Raw genomic sequence first — 24,380 nt, forward strand, 5'->3', positions numbered from 1 at the left:
AAAAGTTCAGAGAGGGCAATTTCTATAGCATTCTTGAAAGAGCGAAACTACAGAGTTGGAGAATGGAATAGTGGTTGCCTGGGAATGGGGACAGGGAAGGGGCTGGGCCCAGCCATCAAGTAGTAACACGAGGGTGCTCCTTCATGGTGATGGAGTAGTTCCATAGCTTGATTTGATTGTGGGGGCAGCCAAGGGCATCTATACATGGCATCAAGTTGCACAGAGCTACACATACACAAGTTCATGTACAATCTGCTGAAAACCCAGTAAGGTCCTGTGGCCTCCTTAACGATGTGGTACCAATGTCAGTCACCTGATTTGGAGCTCATGCTATGTCTATGCAAGATGTCAGCATTGAGGGAAACTGGGGGAAGAGTGACACAGGACTCTTTGTACTAGTTTTGCAGCTTCTTTTGAGCCTATAGTGATGGAATGAGAGTAGTTATCACTGTAGCAGCAATAAGAGCAGCAATAATGGCGACAGCTTCTATGATATTTACCGAAGACGGCCCTCAGGCCAGGCCATGTGCAGACAGCTTTACATATATTACACCCCCTCCTTACCACAGCCTTCAGAAGCCACCCCCACTGTACAGGTGGAAAACGGAAGCACAAACCCAAGATCACACACAGAGAAAGTAATATAAAGTCTGGATCTAAACCTTCTGGCTCCATCCTTCCACCTGGGTCCCCACCAGAGGTCCCAACCTCACAGGCCTTCGCCCTCACCCGCGTCCGCATTTGCCTTCACTCAGTTTCTTGAGCCAAATCATGACAGCCAGGCCGGAACCCAAGTCTCGTGCCCAGCACCAACTTCCGGACATGCCTGCTCTCTGAGAGGGGCCACCCAAAGCAGGACAGTAGGGTACTGATGACCCTGCTTTGAGGTTCTGGGCCACTGGCCAGGGACAGCCTTGGCAGTAAGAGGCCTGTCCCAGGAGCCATCCTGATGGAGGTCAAGGGCCAGGACATGAGCTGTCCAAATAAATGAGTCCCTAGTCACGTGGTACAGCTGCGAAAAGGCCGTGAACACAGCAGAGGCCATGTGAAGAGAGAGCATTGGCCAGCGATCCTGAGGCCACCAGTCCTAGTCACCCATCTTTCCCCATGGGCCAGGGGCCTTGGGCTGAGCACACCCCTCTCTGGACCTCACCTCTGGAGGACTCACCCACTCCGATTTCACATCTCCTCTGGGTGGGGATGTTTCTAGCAACTTGGGCAGCCTGATCCATCCATGCAAGTGTGGCCTGGATGATCCGCTCCTGCCAAATGGAACCCTGTATTAGTATCTTGTGGCTGCCACACACATTACCACAAAATGGGTGGCTTGCAATAACACAAATTTATTCCCTCAAAGTTCTAGAGACCAGAAATCTGAAACCAAGGTGTCAGCAGGGCAGCATTCCCCACAGAGGCTCCAGGGGAGAATCCTTGCCACCACTTACAGCTTCTGGTGACTCCAGGTGTTCCCTGGCTTGTGGCCACATCATTCCAATCTCTTCCTCCATCTTCACATGGCTTCTTCTCTCCTCTGCCTGTTTTTTCTCTATGTGCCTCTTATAGGGACACTTGTCATTGGAGTTAGGGCCCATCTGGTAAGCTAGAATGATCTCACCTCAAAATTCTTAACTTAAGCACAATTGCAAACACTCTTTGACCAAATAAGTTCATAGTCACAGGTTCCAGGGATTGGGATGTGGACACATCCTTAGGGGGATTAGGTGAGGAGAGATCATGATGTTCTCCTGCTTTAATCCTGAGACCTCTCCACCCCGACCTGGCCTCCACTTTCTGTGTCCCCTGGTGCCCTGTGCTCCTGCCCCAGGGCCTTTGCATGTGCTGTTCCCCCAGCCTGGGATACCCCTTCCACTACTTGTCACTGATCCTTTCCTGACCTCTCAACTCAGATACAAGTTCCTCAGAGATACTCCTCTAAGGTCTCATGTTAGACCAAACTCGGGCTGCAAATCCTTATAACAGGCAGGACCCCTCCCTTGTAGAATTCATCATGGTTATAATTTAAGCTTCATTGTGGGATTCTTTGATTTGTGTCAAGCAGGCAGGGTTGACGTCTCCATCAGGCACAAGAGGTATGCCTCGGGCCCTGACTATGTTCAGAGCCCCACAAACATGTTCTCATTTCTTTTTAAATTGGAAAAATATATGAATATAGTCCAGCCTGGAAAACAATGCAGTCATGAAATATAATTCTTATGCTTTTTACAGTTGGAAAAGGCACACGGAGGCAAAGGACTAGGGCTCATGGAAGTCAACATGCATCTCTCTGAGCAAGGATCATGTCACCAGCATCTGGCACAGCCTGTGCACATAGTAGGTGCTCATTAAATGCCTACAACTAAGGGAGGAGGGGGCATGAGAGGGTCCTGACACATCAGAGAGGACAAGCTCCAAGACTTGGGTTCAAATCCTAATTTTTTCCTCACTTACACTTGGCCTTGGGCAAGTCACCTCTCTTATCTTGACCAGTTTCTCCATATGTAGAAAATGAAACCAACACAACTCACCGTCTCAATTTATCTCATTCATTTCTTTTGTTCAGGAGAGACCCAGGGTCCTGTCGCAGCCTGGCATGGTGGCTGGCTCATGAGCATGGGTCACCACAGGTATTTACCAAATGCTGACAACACACTGGCACAGGTGGGATGTGGGTGGACAGGAGAAGAACTCAGGACAACTTCCAGAGGTCTGACTGAACCACTGGGCAGATAGCTATGCCATACATCAAGATGAAGAAGAGAAATAGGCAAATGGGGGAGAAGGGAAGGACTCATCCTGCCAGGGCTCTTCTGTTGCTGAGCTGGCCACTGGATGTCCACCTTAACAACTGGGGCTGCACGTGGAAGGGGGAGGAGCTCCTTCTTTTATCTCCTGCCATGTGCAATGATGCTGAGAGTTAGGTTTGATTAGCCCCACTCCAGAGATCAAAGAGTATGAAGCTCAGAGAGGTGATGTGTTTTACCTACAGCCACATTGCCATTTAGTCTGAATTGGGATTCAAACCTCTGCTGAGAAACAGGAATTTTCTCCCTCTTGCTCACCATGCACCCAAGAGAATGGTTGGGAAATGTTGCCTTTCTACTACAAATAAAAACTTGACTGGTGTTTGTTGAGTGTTCACCATGATGCACCAGGCATTGCCAAGTTTTCATCCCCAAAACTAACCCTGTAGAGTGGGTACTATTATTACCTACATTTCACAAAGGAGAGAATAGAGGCCCAGAGAGAGGAAGTGAATGGCCCAAGGTCACACGGCGGCCATGCTTCAGAGGTAGAATTAGAAGCCAGGCCTGCCTGGCCCCAAAGCCCATGGCTCAATGGTTCACCTTGACCATCCGCCATCTTGAACACAGCCAGGCTGTCATCTTGGACTCGTCACACCGCCACCCCAAAGACCTTCCCCCAAGGATCTACAGTAGAGGTCAGCAAACCATAGCCCATCATGGGCCAAATTCATCCCGCTGTCTGCTTTGAAAATAAAGTTATACTGGAACACAGCCACATTCATTCGTTACATATTGCTGATTGATGTCGTGTTCCAATTTCCAAGCTGAGTAGCACAGACACTGCAAAACCTACAATATTTACTATCTGGCCCTTTACAGGAAACATTTGCTGAGCCTTGATCTAGAGAAAAGATGGTCGGATCCCGGCTGCTCACCATGAAAATGAGGAGCATGATGCCCAAGGGAGGGAACCTCCTTCGCGGAGGCCCTGTCACTCAGCCCCTAACCCAGGTAGCTGGTGGAGCCCTCGAGTGTTTCTGTCTGCATGCTGTGAGGCAGGTCCTGGCCGGCGCAGCCGGCTGGGAAGGCAAGGGGAGCTGAGACCGTCTCCCGGCCTGCTGGAAGGAACCTCTCACGTCGCTGGGGCGAGGAAAAGCCAGGAGATCTTGCTCGCTCTGACTTTTCAATCCAGCTCCTTCCAAGGCTTCCGCATGTCCCAGAAAATGTAGCCTCTGACCTTCTAAGTCACCGGGGCCCTCCAGTCCCCAAGGGAGCCCCGTTTGCAACGATTGGAATATAATGAGAAGTCAGTGAGAAACCCAATCCGGGGCTCTCTGGTGGGCAGCCCAGCCGAGGGCCTTTCTCCCCAGATGGACAAGATCTCTTTTCCTCTCCTCACGGAGCATTCCTACCACCAGTTGGATCCTCCCAGTTGAAAATAAAAGTCCTTCAAACATTGCAGGGGTTCCGAAGACTTCTTTTTTTCAAGTAAGTCCCCAAACAGCGGCTTTTCAAGCCACACACAGACTGAATCAAGCCCCATTTGTTTCCAGAAGGCCGAGGGGCAGCAGTTTGGAAAAAAAGAACCTTCTCTGAAACTCACGGGGAGGCAAAGGCGGGGTCAGAGGGCACATTCCTATTGCTAAGATGCATTGACAAGCGCCCAGGCCCCCCTTGGCCCTGACTGGGGAAGGGGAGGGGCTGCAACGGAGGCCTCAGAAACGCTCTCCCGCTCCCCGGAGTTGGCCACAAAGAGTGGAAGGGCGAACCCTCCTCCCTTGCTGGGCCCCCACCTCATGAAGGTTTGCCAAAAAAAGAATCCCAGGTCTCTGGAAGGAGCAGAGCAGGGAGGTTTAGCCAAGAGACTTGTTTTCCTTTTTGACTGGTTTGGTTAGTTGAGTGTTGCCCCAAAGTTGGAAATGGGGGTTGGGGGTGGGGGAAGCAATGAAGAACGGGCCAAAGCTGGGAGCTTTCCTCGACCATGTGCACGAGAGAGCAGGCAGGGACTGGGAGTCCTGCTGCGAGTCCCAGTTTGGCTCTCGAGGGCTGGGTGAACTTGGACAACCGTGGGTACCTGTCTGAGACTCAGTTTCTTTGCCTTCCCTGGGGTTGGACAATCCACTAGGGTGGTGACAAAGGGTGAGAGGCAGCTGTGTGGTGACACAGAGCAGATGCTCCAAAAGGCCAAAAGCGGAGGTGGGTGGACAGTCTGCATGGAGGCTAACAGGAGGCCGAGGGGCTGCGGATAGGCACAGAGGGGCAGTGAGAAGAGGTAGGCTGGGGGCAGGGAGGGACTCGGACCCAGAAAGGGGTCATGGTCAACCCTAAGCCGTGAAGTGGCAGCAACGGAATGAAACTCAGAGAGCATTTTGTGGAAATCCCTTTCCTAGAGGGGAAACTGAGGCAGGGGGCACACAGGGCAAGTCGGTGAATGAACTCCTAGGGTCACCCCACACCCAGCCACCAGCTTCCTCTCCTCACTTTCTCTTGGAAGCGCTTTGGCCAAATACCCTGGTCCATCCCTGTAAAGGGGTCAGGCATGCCCTTGGGCTACAGAAAAGGGGGATCCCTAACATTTAAGAAATGGATGAAGAAGGTTTGCCTTTCTGCACACAGAGGATAAGAACTCATAGCCCAGGGCGCTGGCCTCGGCTGGGCCAATGGGATGTGTAGGAATATGGAAGAAGATGATCATCCGTGATGCAAAATAAACTCGTGGGGCGTGAAAGGGCCGCGGGTGGCTTGAGCCGGTGCAGCTCAGTTTCAGCTCCACGTGTCCCGCAGGCAGCAAGTCCCCACAAGCCGCTCCTGGGTGTGCAGAGGGAATGGGGAACAGAGGGCCCGGAGCAAATCTGAGAGCTGCTTCCCGGGTGCTGGGCAGTCTCCCTGCTTGGGGCATTCATTATCCTTGTCCAAGGAACCCTCCAGGCAGGCACCAAGAGATGGGGGCGGGGTGTTGTGTCTCTAATCTCCGCCTTCCAGACCCAGGTTCTCCAATGTGATACAATGGAAGCTCCCTTGGCCACCGTGAGCCTCAGGTCCCCCGTCAGCCTGCCCCGTGGGTCTTCTGATAGTGCCAAGGTCCTAGGGCAGCGCTGAGCGGGCAAAAGCCACTACTGTCTTGTCCCCCTTTCTCTTCTGTGTCCCCACCCACTCCTGCTTCTGCCTCATTTAAAACCAGGCGGCCAAGGATGTCCTCTAATAATTAGATGTTTCGAACTTGCCTCTCCTGACAAATACTCAGCAACTAAGTTCATGTACTTGGGGACAATAGCACAGCGGCTCCTCCAGGGACTGGAAACCACAGGACTGGTGAGACATCTTATTTCATCCAGCAAAATTCTCAGGACTGGAAATGATGAAAAGGCCCAAGAGGGGGTAAGCCTGGCCTGTGGTTCCTTCCTGCATGTCCTGGCATGTGTGTTACAGCGGTTCCCCACATAGCGTCTGGACCTGGCCTGGCTTGCTAGCCACAACCCACCTGCCTGGGGACCGATGCCACGATCCCAGTTCCTACCTGTGAGTCCTCCCTCCCACCTCAAAGCTCCTCCCACCAGGAATTGGTACTTCCCGGGGCTCTCAGCCTCTTCAGTTCCCCATCAGCTCTCTCTGGGCCTCTCCCAGTGGGGATGATCGCACACTGGGCTGGTGGGAGGGTCCCATGACTAGAAGGTGGAACCAGAGCACCAGGGGAGTGTGGAGGTAACACCCTGAAAAACACCTTTGCCGGCACATGCCAATGAGAGGCAAAAGTCCACGGTCTTCGTGGTTTGTAAGATGCTGTTCCTTCACGAGAGCTCCCTGGCTCTTCTGAGAGCCTCGCAAGGTGGAGAGGGCAGAGATTCTTATCCCCACTCAATGGATGAGGATCCTCAGGTTGGAGAGAGGTCAAGCTGGGCAGGGGATTGGGCAGGAGACAGAGGCAACTGGTCAGACCAGTGGGGAGCAAATGCAGATTCCACTCCAGATTAGCTACGTGACCTTCAGCCAGTGACTTCACCTGTCTCAGTTTCGTTATGTGTCAAATGAGGACATGACTAAATTCCTACATCCTAGTGCTATTATAAGAATTAAATAAGTTGATAAACATAAAGCATTTAGGATAGGCCCTGGCACATGGCAAGCAGGAGAACTGTCGGCTCTTATTGTCATTACCACCGTCATTATCACCAGCATCACCCCAGCCCTGCGGCCCACCAGCGATGGGACCTGTGACAAGGCCCTTTCCTTCTCTGGGCCTCAGTTTCCCCACTGGCAAAATGATCCTCGATGGTCTCTAACGGCTCTGTGTGTCCAGAATTCCTGTTTCCACACTCAATGCATAGGCCAGAAAGTGGGAGAAACTGGGACTCCCAAAATCCTGCATGGCCCACCTTTTCCTTTTCTGTTCTGGGCCTCAGTTTCCCCAGGTGAGGAGGTGGGATAAGGAACACCTGAGAAGCACAAGGCCCAGTCTTTGCACTGTGGGGGGACCCAGAAGCTTTGTGGACCTCCAGGGAAATGGACTCATCAGCCTCAACTGCCCTTCTGTGGTGTCCCAGGCCCGAGGTCAGGGAGAGGTGCAGAGGATGAACCCCTCACAGGTCAGGTAAAGGGAACCCCAGGTGCTGTGTCCCAACCCCGTTTTCAACAGCCAGAACCCTGAAGAGAAGAGACCCCATGTTTGCACTGGCAGCTGGGCCAGACTGTGGGAGGAATCAACACTCTGCCGAGCCTGGAAAAGTCGGCTCATCCTGCAGCCGGGCCAGGCAGGCCTTGCTGGGGTCCCCGCTCCACCCCCCGCTCCCCCATTACCTAAGCCCCATACAAGACATGACTGCATGGCCCGGGCGTGAGGGGCAGTAAGCAGCTCAGACAGGGCGGCCATTCACGGAGCCACTCCAAGCCTGGCTCAGACATGGCCCTGAGTGGGACCAGCAGCCAAGGCTCGTCTCCCTCGCCCATTCATTCATGGGCCATGGGTGCCAGGCCTGGAGGACACCTGACGAAGGGGGAGGACAGGACAAACCTGGCAGGTGCCCCGCAGACCTCACAGCCCAGAGGGAAACATGCTGTCATGGCGGAGAGGAGGCCCAGAGTGGATCAGGAGCAAGACCTGCATGTCCCTCACCCGGGCCCTGGCAAAGAGGCCTTCAGGGAAGGCCTTCGGGGAGCAGGAGACTGCTTGCTGCCTTTTAGGAGCCTGTCCAGCTTTGGGGAGGATCACAGGAGTCCAAAAGGGGTATTTGACCTGGCTCTTGAAGGACAGACAGGAGGTGACCCCTCAGACAAAGAAGAGGAAGGTACTCCAGGTGGAGAGAATTGCATGGGCAAGGGCTTGACCGTGGGAGGTCTTCAAGGGAGTGGAGCAGACCTGTGGCATCACGTGGCATCTTTGAGTGGGAGGGGGTGGGGCAAGCAGTTTCCCCTCCGGTGAAAGCCACAGCCCCCTCCTCGGGTGGGGCTGTGGGGCACAGTGGCCTGAGCAGCAGGCTCAGGGTCAAGCCTCCTGGAGGTGAACCTCAGCACCACCCCTGCCATCTGTGAGACCTCGGTCAAGGCCATCTGTGAGGCCTAAGTTCCCACATTTGTAAGATGGGCACAGCCAATGGATTGCTGGTAAGGTGGACTGTTCCGGATTCAGAGTATGCCCTCATGAATGTGGGTCCCCTCCTTCTATCAAATTCTGGGGATCCCTCCCAAAAGTGCTGTGTGGGGGTTAGTTCTGCTCCATGGAACCACCCCCTTGCCTCTCTGACCCTCAGTCTCTTCATCTCTGAGATGAGATTGTCACCTGCCCCTTATCCTCCTCACTGTGCTCATAGTGGCTCCCTGGGATGGGAAGCCAGAAGGTTCTTTGCGCATAGATGAAGTTTTATTATTAATGGGGTCCAAACTGAGACCAACCCGGGTCCAAGTCCCCACAGCAAGGTGCTTCGCCTCTCTGCACCTCAATGGTCTCATCTGTAAAATCCAGGCCATCGCAGAGTCTGCTTCAGTGTGTTGGGCATGGGTTACAGGAGCTAGCTCAGAACCACCTTCAGGGTTTTCAGTCCCCGGGCCACTGGATCCCACCCAGAAAGTTGTCGTTCAGAATTTGCTTTTCTGACAAGTTCCCAGGTGATGCTAATGCTGCAGGTCTGGGGCTCACAGGGAGGCCCACTGGTCTAGTGCATGCAGAAAGCTGAACATCATGCCTTGTACGGGGCACACTTCTCTGGGATTTGTAGCTCTGGTCATGCTCCCCAAAATTTAATAACAGTTATAACACTCCTCTTCCTGTCAGTGTGGACAAAAGCCCTGCAGTTGGACTTAAACACTTGTGCCCAGTGCTCTGGCAGCCCCAGGCCCGAGGCTGGTGTCAGAGCTCTGGGTCAGCAAAGGCAGTCCCATCCTCCCCAGGATGCCCCCAGCTGGCCTGCTAGCACCCTCAGTTCTGATCTTGCAGTCAAGGAGGCAAAATAATTAGCTGCTGGGAAGATGTGAATTGGTCTCAGGCCCTATCCGCTCCCACCCGCTGCCCCCCCCCATCCTTGCCATCAACCCCCTACTCCCCAACGACCTTTGAAAGAAATAGGATCTGTCCCTTTTATCTTTCTTCCCCTTTGTCCTGCCCAGGGAGGGGCTGTCATTGGAGCCATCTCCTATGCCCTGACAGGCTCAGAGACTCTTCCCCAGAGCCACCCTGGAGCTCCTTCCTTTCCCTAGGTTATGCACCAACCAGTAAGGAGATTCAGACATCAATACTCTCCTCTGGGACAAAGGCCAGCTTGCTGGGTCTGCACATGACATTCTGGGCCTCGGGTAACAAACTCAGGAGGCTCAGGGCCAACCAGGAAAGGGATGCCTGAGGAGGACAGAGTGCCCTGCAGTAGGGAGGGGTGGTGATTGTGGCAAACTGTGGCATACAGGCCCGGCCTGTTAGAGGCTCTTCAGCTCCAGCTGGTAATTGCCAGGCAGGAATGTGGAGCCAGACCACCCATTTCTTAGTTCTATGAGAGAACCAAGGAATTTAGACTCTTCTTCTTCTTCTTTTTTTTTAAATTGCTGACTTTCAAAACCCTACAATGGTCAAATGAAAAATATCTGATGGACCTCCAGGCCAAGATGGAGGCCTAGACAGACACGCTGAATCTTCCCTCCACAACTAAGAATGAATACAACTACCTCAAAACTAGAGACAACCAGAAGTTCCAGATAATCAAATTGCATGGAAGTCCAGCAAACAAAGATATAAAGAAGAAATACTCACCCAGACAGGTAGGAGGGGTGGAGCTGGTGCAGAGAGGACATGGTGTGGTGGTGCCAGCAGCGGCAGGCGGGTGTAAAATGCAGTCACACACTTTAAAAAGTAGGAACACCTGGGGAGCAGACCAGCGCAGCTCACAGTCCCTGCACTGGGGAAAATCAAGCCCCATTGTTTCTGACTGTGCAAACCAGTGGGGGTTGGGGCAGAGGAAGAAACTGCCGGTCTCTCAGCAGAGTCAGCTTGTTTAAAGGGCCCCCACAGTCCTGGAACATCTGAAGACCCACCCACTCTGTGAACTATGGCCAGGGCAATAGCTAGAGGGGTGCAAGTCCCATACAGAAGTGGGAGAAGTGCCTGCAAAAGGGGCGAGTGCTGAGCAAGTGGCACTGTTCCCTCTCAGACCCCTCTGCCACATACAGCACCACAACATGGTGAAACGGGTCACCCTGTACCTACTGACAAATACTTAAGGCTCTGCCCCTTACAACGTAACAGGTGTGACAGCTCTCTACCTAAGACACAGAGGCAAACAAACACAGGAGCCTGTCAAGATGAGGAGACAGAGAAGTATGGCCCAAAAGAAGGAATGGATCAAGGTTCCAATGGGAGAACTAAGCGACGAGGAAATAGCCAACCTAAAAGACGAAGAGTTCAAAACACGGGTGATAAAGATGTTTACAGGCTTGACAGATATGCTTAAGTATGGCAAATGTATAAGGGAAGAAGTGAGGGTTATGCTAAGTGAAATGAAGGAAAATCCACACAAAACCAATGGTGAGGGGAAGGAACCCGGGGTTCAAATCAATGATTTGGAACATAAGGAAGAAAAAAACAGTCAACCAGGACAGAATGGGGAAAAAAGAATTGGAAAAAATGAGAAGCTTAGGAACTGCTGGGACAACTTTAAACATGCCAACATCAAAATCATAGGGGTGCCAGAAGGAGAAGAGGAAGAACAAGAAATTGAAAGCTTATATGAGAAAATAATGAAGGAAAACTCCCCAAATTTGAAGAAGGAAATAGACATACAAGTCCAGAAAGCACAGAGTCAAACAACCTAGACCCAGAGAGGACCACACCAAGATACATCATAATTAAAATGCCAATGGTGAAAGATAAAGAGAAAATGTTAAAAGCAGCAAGAGAAAAGCAGAGAGTTACCTACAAAGGGGTTCCTATAAGACTATCAGTTGATTTCTCCAAAGAAACTTTGGAGGCAAGAAGGGACTGGAAAGAAGTATCTAAGGTGATGAAAAGCAAGGACTTACAACCAAGATTACTCTATCCAGCAAAGCTATCATTTAGAATGGAAGGGCAGATAAAGTGCTTCCCAGACAAGGTAAAGCTAAAGGAGTTCATCATCACCAAGACATTATTATATGAAATGTCAAACGGACTTACTTAAGAAGAAGAAGAGCAAAATTATGAACATTAAAATGACAACAAACTCAGAACTATCAACAACTGAATCTAAAAAATTAAAACAAAATCCAACTAAGCAAACCAGAATAGGAACAGAATCGTAGGTATGGGGATCATTTGGAGGGTTATCAGCTGGGAGGAGGAAGGGGGAGAAATGGGGAAATGGTGCAGAGCTTAAGAAGCATAATTGTTAGGAACAAAATAGATAGGGGGATGGTAAGTACAGTATAGGAAAGGGAGAAGCCAAAGAACTTACAAACACGACCCATAGGCATGAACAAAGGGGGTGGGGAATTGCTGGAGGAAGGGGGGTACCAGGCAGAGGAGGGCCAAGGGGGGAAAATTGGGACAACTGTAATAGCATAATCAATAAAATATACTTAAAAAAAAAAAAGGTTTCCACATGTAGGGTTCCTGAGGCAGGAAAGAGCAATAATTACAGAGGACAGTATCAGTGGCTGGGGGCTCTATGTATCAGTTAGCTAGTGCTGCCTAACAAGCAACTCCCCACCTGGTATAAGAACTGCCATCTATTACTATAGCTCATCCTTCTGGGAGTCAGCTGGAGGGTGCTCTGCTCTATGCTGGGCTTGGTTCCATATGTCTGTTCCTCCTGGGACAAGAGATGTAGCCTGGGCAGCTCCTTCTCACAGTGATAGTGGAAGCACAAGGGAGCGAGCAGACGCTGCGAGGCTTCTTGAGGCCCAGACTTGGCATGGATGCACTGCTACACTTCTGCTTCATTCCCTGGCTGCCTTCAAGGGGGGAGAGGCATCCGCAGAGCAAGAGACAGAGGTGGAGGCTTGGAGGAGCCTGATGGCCATGAGGAGGGGAAAGCAGATGAATTCTAGAGCCATTTTGGAATGCTGTCAACAGCTTGGACCTATGGTGTAAGGAAAAGGGCAAAATAGATCTGGATTCTGAGTTTCTCCCGGAGGGGCAGGTGGATGAGGAAGAGAGTGGGAGGCAGGAGTGATGAAGCCTTGTGGGCTCACCCCAGCCTGCTCTGGCCCCCCTTTTCCATTTTTACCATAAGAGGTGAAAGGACAGCCCACTCCTGACTAGCCCAGGCCCCTCTTCCTCTTCACTCCTGCTAGAGCCCATGCCTCTTGTGCCCATGTACAGTGAAGACCAGACGGCCCTGCCGTGATATATGACCCCCATAGCTCACAGCCAGGCTGCCACTGGGGTGATGTGTTGTTACCATTCATCACCCACCTGACGGGCACCCAGCGCCAGACTTCAGCAGCTGCCCTTCACCAAGACACTTAATTATAAAGGCCTGAAAATTTTCTCTACCGGCCTGGGAAATATAGGCTTTGTTTACCAATGGCGAGTTGGGAGGTTCCCAGGGGAGAGCCGATAGATCAGAGTGACCTGGCAGGGGCAGTGAGAATCCTGTGGCCTGATGGGGGGCAGAGGCTTCGGGGGGGCTGTCACCTGGACCGCCACCCAGCCCTGCTCTCCGGTTCTCTGCAGGAGTATTGATCCCCAAAGCTCTATGTCATCTTCTCCCCAGCACTAGTTTGAATTTGCTGAAAGCCAACTCCTTTGCAGCAGAGGCTCCGGGCTTGCCAGCCGCTCCAAGAACTCGCTGGTGCCCATGGGCTGCAGGGGAGCCAAGCAGGCAAGCACAGCAGCACAGTGAAGACACCACTCAATGTCCCTGCTCCCAAGGATCTGGGTTCATCCAGCTTACTGGGTCCCCAAGTGTGGTCCCCAGACCTGCAGCCCCAGCCTCACTCTGCAACTAGTTAGAAATGTACATTCTTGGGCCCCATCCCTGATGTAATGGGCCAGGGATTGATTGCTGGGACAGAGCAGCCGCCTGTTTTAACAAGCCCTCCAGGGGACTCATGTATATTCAAGTTTGAGAGCCACTGATTAGTTCATGTCCAGCCTCCACTTTTGCCTCTGGGCCATTGAGGCTCTCAAGAAGGGCTGGCCCAGGTGACCCTAAGTCAGAGGCAGTGGACATGGGACCCAGGTTCCCACACTGCCCAGACCCCAGGCTGATGGTTGAGTCTTTCCAAGCCTCCATTTTCTCTCCTCTAAACTGGAGTTAACAGTGCTAACCTTGTAAGCGGTGGTCAGGCAGGGTTAAATAAAGAATCTGCCCCCGGTACCCAGAAGATGCTTGATGTATGTGAGCCCGTCCTTGGGCCTCCCCACCCTGGGGATGTCTCCTCTCCCTCCCATCGGCACAGAAGAGTCCTCTGCAGCATCCCACCTGCAGTAGGAACATGGTCAGTCCTTGCCGATGCCCAGATCCTGGTCAGGTTAAAACCTGTGCCAGGCCAGGTGGCACCAGAAAGATCCCTGAATGATACTCCCTTCTTCCCAGGCATCCTATAGCCTCGTTCCTGAACTGCAGGAACTGGGAGTTTCCGAGGTTGAGGGGAGCGTTTTAACTGCACGAAGAGGACTCCCAATGCAGAGACCAGACACGAGAAGGCAGCCTGGGCCTGGCCCAGGCACTCCAGGACAGTGTCTGGAGCCCGGGCTCTCTCACCTCACAGCAGTGTCATCCCAGGCTAATCTTCATGTTCTCCATCTCTTTCACTCCTCGCCCGATCTTGAGGTGAAGGGCAGGATTCCACAGCCCATCAGCGACAGAGCGAGGACTAGAACCCTGCTAGCTCCCTGACATCTGGGCTCTTTCTATCAAAGAGCTGAAGGTAGAACAGACCAGGTCACCTCCAAGGAGGAGGAAGGTGTTCCTGGCGTTGTTAGACCCTGAAACAGGAGTGTGGAAGGAAGGGTAGAGGTATAGGCTGAATCAGGTCTTTGCCAGGGGATTGGCCTAAGGTATGTCCTCTTCCAGATCTCATCTCCTCAGGACATGGGGAGACCATGGTTGGGGTGGGTCACTGAGAGGTCTGCAAGCCTGTGGAAGGACTACACACAGGGCAGCCTTCAGTGGGTGGCTCTCCCTCTGGGCCTTGGTTTCCCCAGTTGTCCAGCCAGAGGATTAGGCAAAGCCATCCTGCAAGTCTCCTCCAACCCTTTTGTAAGGTGACAACAACCCCATACCCATTTCCGAAGCGCCAGGCACATAGCCCCAGCCCCTTCAGCTCCTTTCTCTCTCCTCCTCCCCGCTGCTGCCTCTGGCCAGAAGTGCCATCTCCATGTCACTTTAGTCCCCACTCACCAGGGAACTTCCTGTTTAGCAGCAATTGGCTTATTAAGCATAGAAAGGTCAGCTCCCTCATTGCCCAGTGGCGAAAGTGGCTGCAAAACACCGACCTGTCACCATCTGCAGGACCTTACGGATCCCCGCTCTCAGTCTGGCCCTGCTCCCCACCCCAGGCTTGGGGAAGGCTCAGCCCTCCCAGAAACCCCTTGAGTGGGGGCTGAGAGGAACCGAATTTTTGCCAACAGCCCCACTCTAACAAATCTTATTTGTACGGCGACTGTCTCCTCCAAACCTGAGTGGGGGTACCCATCCCCATGGCTGGGTGGAGGGTGGGAATGTGGGTGAGTGGGTGGCACGGTGGATGGTGAGCATTTAGCCAGTCTTTGCAGGAAGCGGGTGAGAAGGACGGGAGGGAGGAGGTGACCTTGGGGACTTCATCCTTGGCATGGCCATATCCGTATCATCGGTTAGGACTCTTGCTATGGGCACTACAGAAAACCAAATTCCAATTGGTCTTATAAAAAAAGGACAGAGAAGGAATATACAAGGGAATTTGGGGGTGGCGGTGGTGAAAATGCTGATCGTGATAGAGGTTACATGACTGTATGTGTTTGTCATAACGGTCCATTATAAAAGGCAGTCACCACTGTGGGCAGCTGGGGTTCAATCCCACAGCAGTGGGGGCAGCACTAGGAAGTCCTCCAGGACTGAGAAGGGAGGGAGCTGGGGTATTGCTACACTGACACTCATCTGTTAGTGGCTGAGGGCTTCCTGGGAGGGTCAATTCCCAGGCCATTCCTACCTGCCCTCAGGGGACAGACCAGACGTGGTGGCCAGAGCTTTCGGTGCATGCCATTGGGTGGGGCTGGTGGGCACAGAAATGCTTGGTGTCAAGGGGATGCAAGGGGGGCCCTAACAACATGTCACATCCATGCCCTTTCTTCGCCATGTGGGAAATGCTTTATCTTCTTCAAGACCAGCTCAGAGTATAACTTCCCCTGTGAAACATTTTCCCAGTCTCCCCCCCAAAAATTAGAATGTGCCTTCTTTTTTTCATTTATTTATTGATTGATTTGAGAGAGAGAGGGAGGGAGAAAGAGAGAGAGAGAGAGAAAACATCAATATATTGTTGCACTTGTTCACGCATTCATTGGCTGTATGTGTCCTGACTGGAGATTGAACCTGCAACCTTGGCATCGAGGGACGATGCTCTAACCACTAAGCCACCTGGCCGGGGCTGCAGTGTGCCTTCTTGAAGCAAGTTTATCTTGTCTCTATCATGAGCGCTGCTTTCATTCATTTGCCAGGGTTTCCTTCAAAGGCAGCTGGGTGCCAGGCACTGTTCAGGCCCCCCTCACATTGTACTACAGCCATTCCCGACTTGCATGTGAGCACCGGTCCGTGGGCGCTCCACAGACGGGGGCGCTGTGTCAGACTCGTTTCTGCAACCCCAATGCGAGCACGTAGTAAACATTCAGTAAGAGCTGGGTGATTGAAACTTCAAGGTAAAGGCAAATCCGATAGGTGAAGCGTGCCTGCCAAAGTGAAAGTTCTGGAGAAACGGTTGTTTAATAGGGGGGTACGAGCAGCGTGCCTGCCTCTGGAACGCATCACCACCTCCATCTGCACTCGCCTCGCCCCGAGCGTTCCACATGACAGAGCCCGCATCCCCCTGGGACCCCCCAGCGCAGGAGTCCTCTAAGATTAGACCTGCCCCTGCTGGTGCTTAAAAATAGAAGGACTTTGCATTCCAAGATGCCAACAGGTGCTGAGCAACAGTTCATGGACGAAAATAAATCGGTGGCACACCAGGACTTAAATTACATGAACTCCCTTGGTTCCAACTGTTGTCGGCATTGGGCGTGCCACCTTCAGTAAAGGCTTCAGAGAAGGAAGTCCAGACCCCTCAGTGTCTACATTTAGGAGTCAAATGGAATCCGCAGTACAGTGGGCCCTCTGTATCCACAGGTTCTGCCTCCACGGATTCAAGCAAATACGAAACGAAAATACTCAGAAAAAGAATGTTACGTTGTTGCTAACATGCGCTATGTAGTTATTAGGCCTACAGTGGTTGTGCTTGTACTAAATAAGTACAGACTTATTTCTTGTTGTTATTTCCTAAATAATGCAGAATAAACTCGTTGCAAAGCATTTACATTATACTAAGTACTGTAAGTGATCTAAGTGATTTAAAATATACAAGAGGCTGTGCAGAGGTTATATGCAAATGCTACACCATTTTATATAAAAGACTGGAGCATCCATAGATTTTGCTATTTGCGGGGACTCTGGAACGAATTCCCCATGATTCTGAGGGACAGTTCACTGTGGCTCGAATCATTCAACAATCGTGCACATTGGTCCGGGGAAAACAGCGTTGTTCTTATTATTGTGCCCCCCTTGCAGATCAGGCAACAGGGTTCCATTCCAGTGTCTTGTCCAAAGAGCAGGGTTTGAGCCTCTGCTCCTCACTGGCTGCTCCTGGTTTGATTCAGGGAGCCAGACCACCCTCATCCATTTCTGCTAGGACCCCGTTCACCTACCCCAAATCCCTAAGTAGCTTTTGAGTTATGTGACCTATACCTGTCACACTGGTTGGGCAAAGCATCTAGCCTAGAGTGAGCTGCCCGTTGGCTGACCAGGGACTTAAGGGATGGATGGAAGGATTTCACTGGGTGCTCAGGTGTCTCCTATGAGAATGTGCAGTAAGCAAGTCTCCTAAGAAGAAAGAATGGGGCAGACGCTACCAAGGAGAAAGGTGGGGGTTGGGGGATGCAACAGCACAGAGCAACAAGGTCACATAGTGACTTCAGGTGATTTTAGGAAGCAGTTAGGGATATCACAGTGCATCCTGAGCTCGTCATTAGGAATTTCATCCCCTTGAACAGATGAAAATAACTGGTGACGGGAGAGGTCATTGAAGGACTCCAAAGAGCGATGCAGATATGGTCTGGGGTTCCAAGGTCTTCCCATCTAGCGTGCGCACAGGCACGTGGGTGAATATTCGCACATGCGTATGGGCAGAGGTTGGGGGGCAGGGCGTGTGCGTGCCCCTGAGTGGGCAGAGGTGTGGATGCGTGCGGATGTGGGTGCCACAGTGGAGGAAAGCAATGATTGGGCATTCAGAGCAGGTGACCTTCAATGCAGCTGCAAAGGGTGCCCCACCTCCCCAGGAACCTCTCCACGTTTCTCCCGCTTTCCAACCACAGCTCCAGCGGAGCTCAACTGGAAATTGTTGTTGACACCAAGACAGAAAGGGCCTTTTACTGCCCAGGCCCCGTGGCCTGGTGGCTCTTCCCAGAGCCGGCACAAGGAGTCTCTGTGAGTTCCGGAAGAGCAGGCTTGGCTTGGCACAAAGTTCCCCAAAGAGTAGATTTTACGTCTGACTCAGTTGGATGCCATTGATCTCCTAAAATAACATGTGAGTCCTACTCTTGAGTTTCTGGTCAAGGTTAGCTAAGGCTCTGCCCTCACCAGCTACCGGCCTGCTCTCTGCGTGCTACTGAGCAAGGAGTCAGGCTTTAGACCCAGCCCTGCAGGCCCAGTCCAGGATCTCCCACGGAATGTTCCTGAGCAAGCTCCAGCTTCACTGAACCTTGGTTTCTTCATCAGTAATGCCAGAGAAATAATGGCTCCTTCTTCATGGGTCGTTCCGAAGAAATAAAAATATAAAGTCATTGCTCAGTAATGGTTACTTTCTTTGAGCATCTTGCATAATGACCTAAAATAAACTCTGCACTAAGAATCAGGAACACTGGGTTCCACTCTTCCATGGAGCCACTGACACATTCATGACTTTGGGCTAATTGTTGCCTTCTCTGGACCACAATTGCCCTCAGTGCTATCAAAAAGGTATAGCCCCAATTCATTCACTTATTCTTACTGTATACCAGGTCCTGTGATTAACATGGTAGGTGCAGATGTGAATGAGACAAAGAGGGTTACTGGGGCATCTGGGAAGGCTTCCTGGAAGAGGAGGCATCCAGGCTGACACCTTTCTTTCTTTCTTGAAAAATTATTAGACTAAGGAGCCTGTCTACAGGGAAGAAGGGTCCACTTCCAGGGTTCTGCTAGGTCTCTGTCAATTGACTCACTGTGTGCAGGGCACACAAGTGTGCACACATCGGCACAGGCCTGTGTAGACCTGCAGACACACACCCACCAGAAGGCAGGGTTCAACAGGCCCAGAGACAGCTTCTCAGGAAAAAGATTGATTTGAGAGAAAACAGGAAGCAACTCCAAATGTTCAAGCCTCCCTCGGCAGCCCCGTTCTTTTTCTACACTTTATGGAAATAAGATCGGACAGCGGAGGGCGGGGAGGTGCGTAATGCTCCGGGTATTTCCTGACGTCCTTCCCAGTGCCCCAGAGGCCTGGACCAAGTGGTTATCTCCTCCCTGGCTGGGAGGGGGCTGTCTAAAGCCAAAAACACCAAGATAGGGAGAAGAAGCCTGAAAAACTCTACAAACAAGCCAGGTTCTCGTGGCTTTAGGCCAATAGAAACCGAGCCCACAGCCCTCCCCAGCCCCCATCCTTACCCAAATGCTGGCTGGTCCCCGCCACCCCGGCCCTGCTATTGGTCACAGAGGTGATGGGGTCTCTCTCTTTCTCTTTCTTTCTCCCTCTCTGGGTCCTTGGGTCTCTCCAGCTCCACTGGACAGGGGTCTATGAATCCACCTTTATTCCTGTGTCTTCACATTTGTTGTTACCTCCATCTCTTTTTCACTTTCCTGTCCCTGTGTCTCTGTGTGTGTGTCTAGTGTCTATCTCTGCCTGCTGTGACTGCCTCTCACAGTCCCCCAAAGTCAACTAATATGGTAAAGGCACTGACAAGTCCTTCAGGAAAGAAACACACTCAATATCATTAAATCCAATGTTTCTGAAACAGTGTGACTGCAGCACCTTTGTCTTTTTCATCATGGCACACGTTTTGGGAGGCCCCTGCCCTTGACTCATGTAATCACATAATGGTGACACTCTACATAGCGTCCATAACCACTTCCTTCTGCAGACTAAGGGGTTCTTCTCCATGCTAGGCACCGAGCTAAATATTTATGCACATCTTCTCATCATATGTTCACAAGATAAATGTGAGGATTGGCCCCACTTTATAGGTGAAAACAGCGAAGTCTTACAGAGGCTACTACTTGCCATGGTGAATATTTTTAGTTCCCTAAGCATCCATTTCCCTCTTCTCCAACCAGCAGCATCACTATTTCCCCTTTGGAAAGGCCTGTCCTGTTCTCAGCCACGTAGAGTGGCTGGGTCCTGATTGGCTCAGGATGGCGTCTCCCAACCTCTCATCCACAGGGATAAATTCTGGGAGATGCACATAATCCAATCAAAGCCAAGGAAACAGGACACATTTATGGGAGCTCTTCCTGTTCTCTGGAGTTGAAAAAGGTGAGGGAAGTACATCTTGAAGCCTCATCACTGTCACTTTTTGACACCGCACTGTTACGCGAATGATGCCAAAATGAAAAAATACTGGAGAGACAAAGAAAGGGAGCCTCAGGGACCTCATTTGAGCATCTGGATCAAGCCATTCCTGAAGCGGGTAGTTATGGCAGTCAATAGATTCTTACTCCTCCCCCAACCCCACGTTTTGCTATTTTCTGCTTTTTTGTCTTGCTTTGTTCAAGCTTCTTGGAAGCAGGGTTTCTCAACAGAGCTTAACCCCAGATCTGCCACATTCCAGCTCCCGTCCTCTTAAACACACATATGGTGCCCTGTCTTGGGCAATGGAGTCAAAAGGGACCTTAGATATTGTTTGATTCAAATGCTTTTATCTCACAAATGAGGAAACTGAGACTGTAAAGTCGAGTGACTCCCCTGAGGTCACACAGCAGCCTATCTCAAAGCCTATTTTGCTGGCTACAGACCCCAGTATTTCCACGAACTCCCCGCCCCCTTTGCATTTACCTGATTTTAAGCATCATTTCTGATTTTAAGCAGATGATGACTAAGGCCCACCATGGTACCCTTGGCTGTGAACTACGTCCCAAGTCACTTGTTGCCAATAACAGTTCAAGTGCTGACACTCAGGAATGACTTAGTTCCTTTTTCATTTTATTCACTGTGGATTCTAATGACATCATCCCCACTTGCTCGCCTTCCAATGGATTTTATCCAGTGGGAAAGCCAGAGAGTTGCAACTGACCTCCTGTGGGATTGCACCCCACAACCCAACTGTTCCACCACTCGACAGACGTCTTCAAGCCTCAGTCCCCCCCCCCCACTATAAAATGTCAATAACGACAGTACCTGCCTCCTAGGGTGTTGTCAGAGTCACATGAAATCTCCCACGAGAGTGCCAAGCACAAAGGCCATTGCGTGAATGCAAATTAGCACCTTCCTCCTCTTCACCTGATGGGTCAGGTGATGAGCATTTGGGGCTCTGATTTAGCAGACAGGTGTTGACCCCAGCATTGTCCCTAATTCCTCAGAGTCCTAGGAAAGTTCCCACCACTAAACCTCAACTTCCCCAAGCATGAAGCAAGACCAAGACTCTCCCAGGGCTTTCCAGTCTGACAGCTGGATGGGCAGATGTGGGAACAGCATTTAGCTGGCTACTCTGAGCCCCTGCATGCCTTCTTAGAGCCACCGCCCCCTTCACCCATCAGCTCACCAGCCCTAGTGGGGTGGGTACCTTTCCCCCAATTTGCAGAGAAGAAAAGTGAGGCCAAGGAGGCCTAGGAAAGGCTCATATGGCATTGTAGCCCCAACTTTCCTGGACATGTTCCTCACAAGCCATGGGACTCTATGTTTCAACACCTGCTTCAGGATGTTTTCCATGGTTCCTTGGAATTGGAGCCCCGTTTTACTGGGGGGCACCCCAATACAAGGATCTTGATTGACTTGCCCAAAGCCACTCATTCACAGGTGAAAAGCTCAGGGTGGGAGCCCAAGGCTCTGTAAGCCCAAGAATGTATTGTTCCCACCAGATCGCAACCCTTTTGGATTGAGAAGGCCCTTCTCAGCTCTTTCCAAGCAGCAAAGCCATCAGAGCTGTTTTTGGAAGCAAGGGAAACTTTGTTCTGTGATTTTTGAGATCAGGAGGTAGGAAGAACTTGACTCTAAAATCCAGCCTTTCTTCCGCTTTGGAAACTAACCACTGTTGACCTTGGGAATTTCCCAAACTGGCCCCTGAGATGGTTCTCACAAAACATTTGAGAGAATGTGAGTGTGGTGCCCAACAACAGATCCAGGGTCCTCCTCCGGTTACTGCTGCGTGCCCTTGGGCAAGTCCCTTCCCCTCTCTGAGCCTCAGCATTTTCATGTGTATATGGGATGGCAGCTGGCTGTGAAGACTGAAGTTGCTAGGCAGCTGTTGGAAGGAGTGAGAATTGTCTGTAGAGTATTGTTAAGTGGGAAAAATCATATTACAGGGCATGGTGGTGGCACTGGTTTATGGAAGAAATAATAGCTTTACTTCACTTTTTCTCTTCCTCCCCTCTTACGGCAGATTGCATTAATGGCCCCAAATCTCACCTTCCCAGTATCCACGCCCTTAGCCATGTGACCTTACACTGCCCTCCCCCTTCGATTCTGGGCTTGGCCTTGCTTTGGCCCATGAGAGGTCGGCAAGCAGACATAAGCAGAAGCCTGAAACTCGCCTGTGCTTTCCTTTGCGTCCTCCTGCTCCTCCGTGATTGCCACGGGACATACCCAAGGTGGCCTGCAGGAGGATGAATGACAAGGGGGCAGAGCCGCGTTGTCCCCCACCAAAGCCATCACCAGATGTATGAGCTAGCCCAGCCAAGCTCAGAAAAACTGTCCAACCAAACCCAATCTGAATCACCAACCTGCAGGCTTCTGAGTGAGTGCTGATTTACACCACTGCTGGGAGTTACTGATGATTCACACAATCCAGGCTCAGACTCCGGCCCGGCCACAGCCGGCTGGGCTAAACGGAGGTACCTATCTGTGCCTCTGCTTGCTCGTCTGTGATGTATTTTAAATCAGCCCCCGATGCCCAGGAGACCTGAGTTTGAATTCTGGCTCAGCTGCTTCCTGTGTGATCATAGGCAATTCACTGTCCCTCTCTGAGCCTCTTTCCCCATCACGGAGGTTGTGGGACACCTGGCTGGCTGGGTCAGGTGAAGACAAGGAGAGAAATAACTGGGTGTGCAGAATCTGCCAACAGCAGGAGTGTGTTCACATACAGAGACCAGAGTTAGAGCAAGTATCTGAGTAGGTTGGGAGCCACAGTCTGGCCAGGCTGGGAGGCCAGTGGAATGCCCAGGGCGCAGGCTCTAAGAAGGGTCAAGGTCCTTGGTTTCATCACCCCAACACCCCCTGGAGTACAGGTAGGGAAACTGAGCCAGAGCCTCCGAAGGTCCCAACTCCCCAGCCCCTCCCTCTCCAGCCAGCCACAGACATTCTGCCAGGCAGGAAGGAGTTAACTGGAGGCCCTTCCAAAGCAAACAGGGCCCAGAGCCTCAGCCAGCCCTGAACTCAAAACACATGGGGAGACAGAAGGTCCTCCTCCTCCTGCGCCTCCCCCACTGGCTGCCTTTGTGAGGCTCTGATCTCCTGCCCCCCTCACCCCTGCCCCTGGCCCTCACATCCTAGGGATTCTGCCTCCTCCGTCCTGCCCTCCATCTTTGTCATCCCCAATCTGTTCCTGCTGAGGGTGGAGGCAGCTGACCTGCTCTCCCTGCCTCTGGGACACCCCACCCCATGGACGCCCCTCCATCACTGAGCTGTAGGAGCACCTGGCTCTGTGGCTATCCCTGCAGCCTCAGCTGACTCTGAGGTTGGATGCACACTTCCAGGCACCCATTTACTCGCATGCCCGGCATCTACAGCCCAGGGTGGGCTGGCAGCATCAGGACCAGGGTCTGCACCTCCTGGGTGGGCCACAGCAGCTCCTGTTAGGGGCTGTGGTCTTCCTGGAAAATGGAGTTGCAGTTGCCCAGCCTCACTCAGAGAGACTGAGGATCCGGCAAGACCTGGGGTGGGAATGCTCTATGGAGCGGGGATGGTGGCACCACAAAAGTCATTCTCTATAGCCAATGGCAAATAGGTCCTCCCAGCTTGCAGCTGGGAAAACTGAGGTCTTGAGTGGATTATGCCAGGCACCAAGTGACGTTGCCAAGACGATGGCTAAACCTGCAGGCAGAACCAGCACCACAACTTGCCAGCCCCTGTGGATGCCGGAGATGCAGGATCCCTGGTCTAAAAATGTATTAAGAATTTCAAGAAGTCAACAACAGAGCATCGGGCAGTGTGAGGCTCTTCTGAGATCCTGTGTTCTGACAGAGGCCCCTGTGCAATGTCAGAGGCCTCAGGCCATGAGCCTGCCCTGTCCCCAGGCCTCCTGGCCACACCCTAGATTCACCCCCCTGTTGACAGTTCTGAGAAATAATGGAGGTCACACAGACAAGCCCCAGCTCTGCAGACACAGCTGCCTTCCCGGGAGCCATCTGCAGTGATCCGTCCTCCAGGAGAAAAAACTGAGGCCGCCGCCTGGACTGGATTTCAGTTTGTTTTCTTTAGGCGGAGCGACACCCGGGCAAGCTGACCTCTTGCAGAAATCCAGCCTCTGAAGAATTTGGCCTGCCCCGGCCCAGCTCCCATGAGCCCCCACGAGCCCCCACCAGGCCCCTGCCCCTCCCGCCCTTCCCCCAGTTTGCATCCCATTCTTGAACATTTTGCAAAGCTTGGTGAGTCAGGAGGAAGGGTTAGCTGGACCAGAAGGAGAGAAAATTATTTTTAAAGTTTTGAACCAAGGAGATGTAGCTCTGAGTTTTTGAAGAATGGAGCAATTTTTATATAAAGAACTGAGGGCTGAGAGATGTTTAAGCTGAAACTCTTGGCCCTGCACAGCCTGGGCTGGCAGCCCTCAAA

Source organism: Furipterus horrens, unplaced genomic scaffold (assembly GCF_987537825.1).
Source record: "Furipterus horrens unplaced genomic scaffold, mFurHor1.1.pri manual_scaffold_11, whole genome shotgun sequence".
Taxonomy (NCBI): Eukaryota; Metazoa; Chordata; class Mammalia; order Chiroptera; family Furipteridae; genus Furipterus; species Furipterus horrens.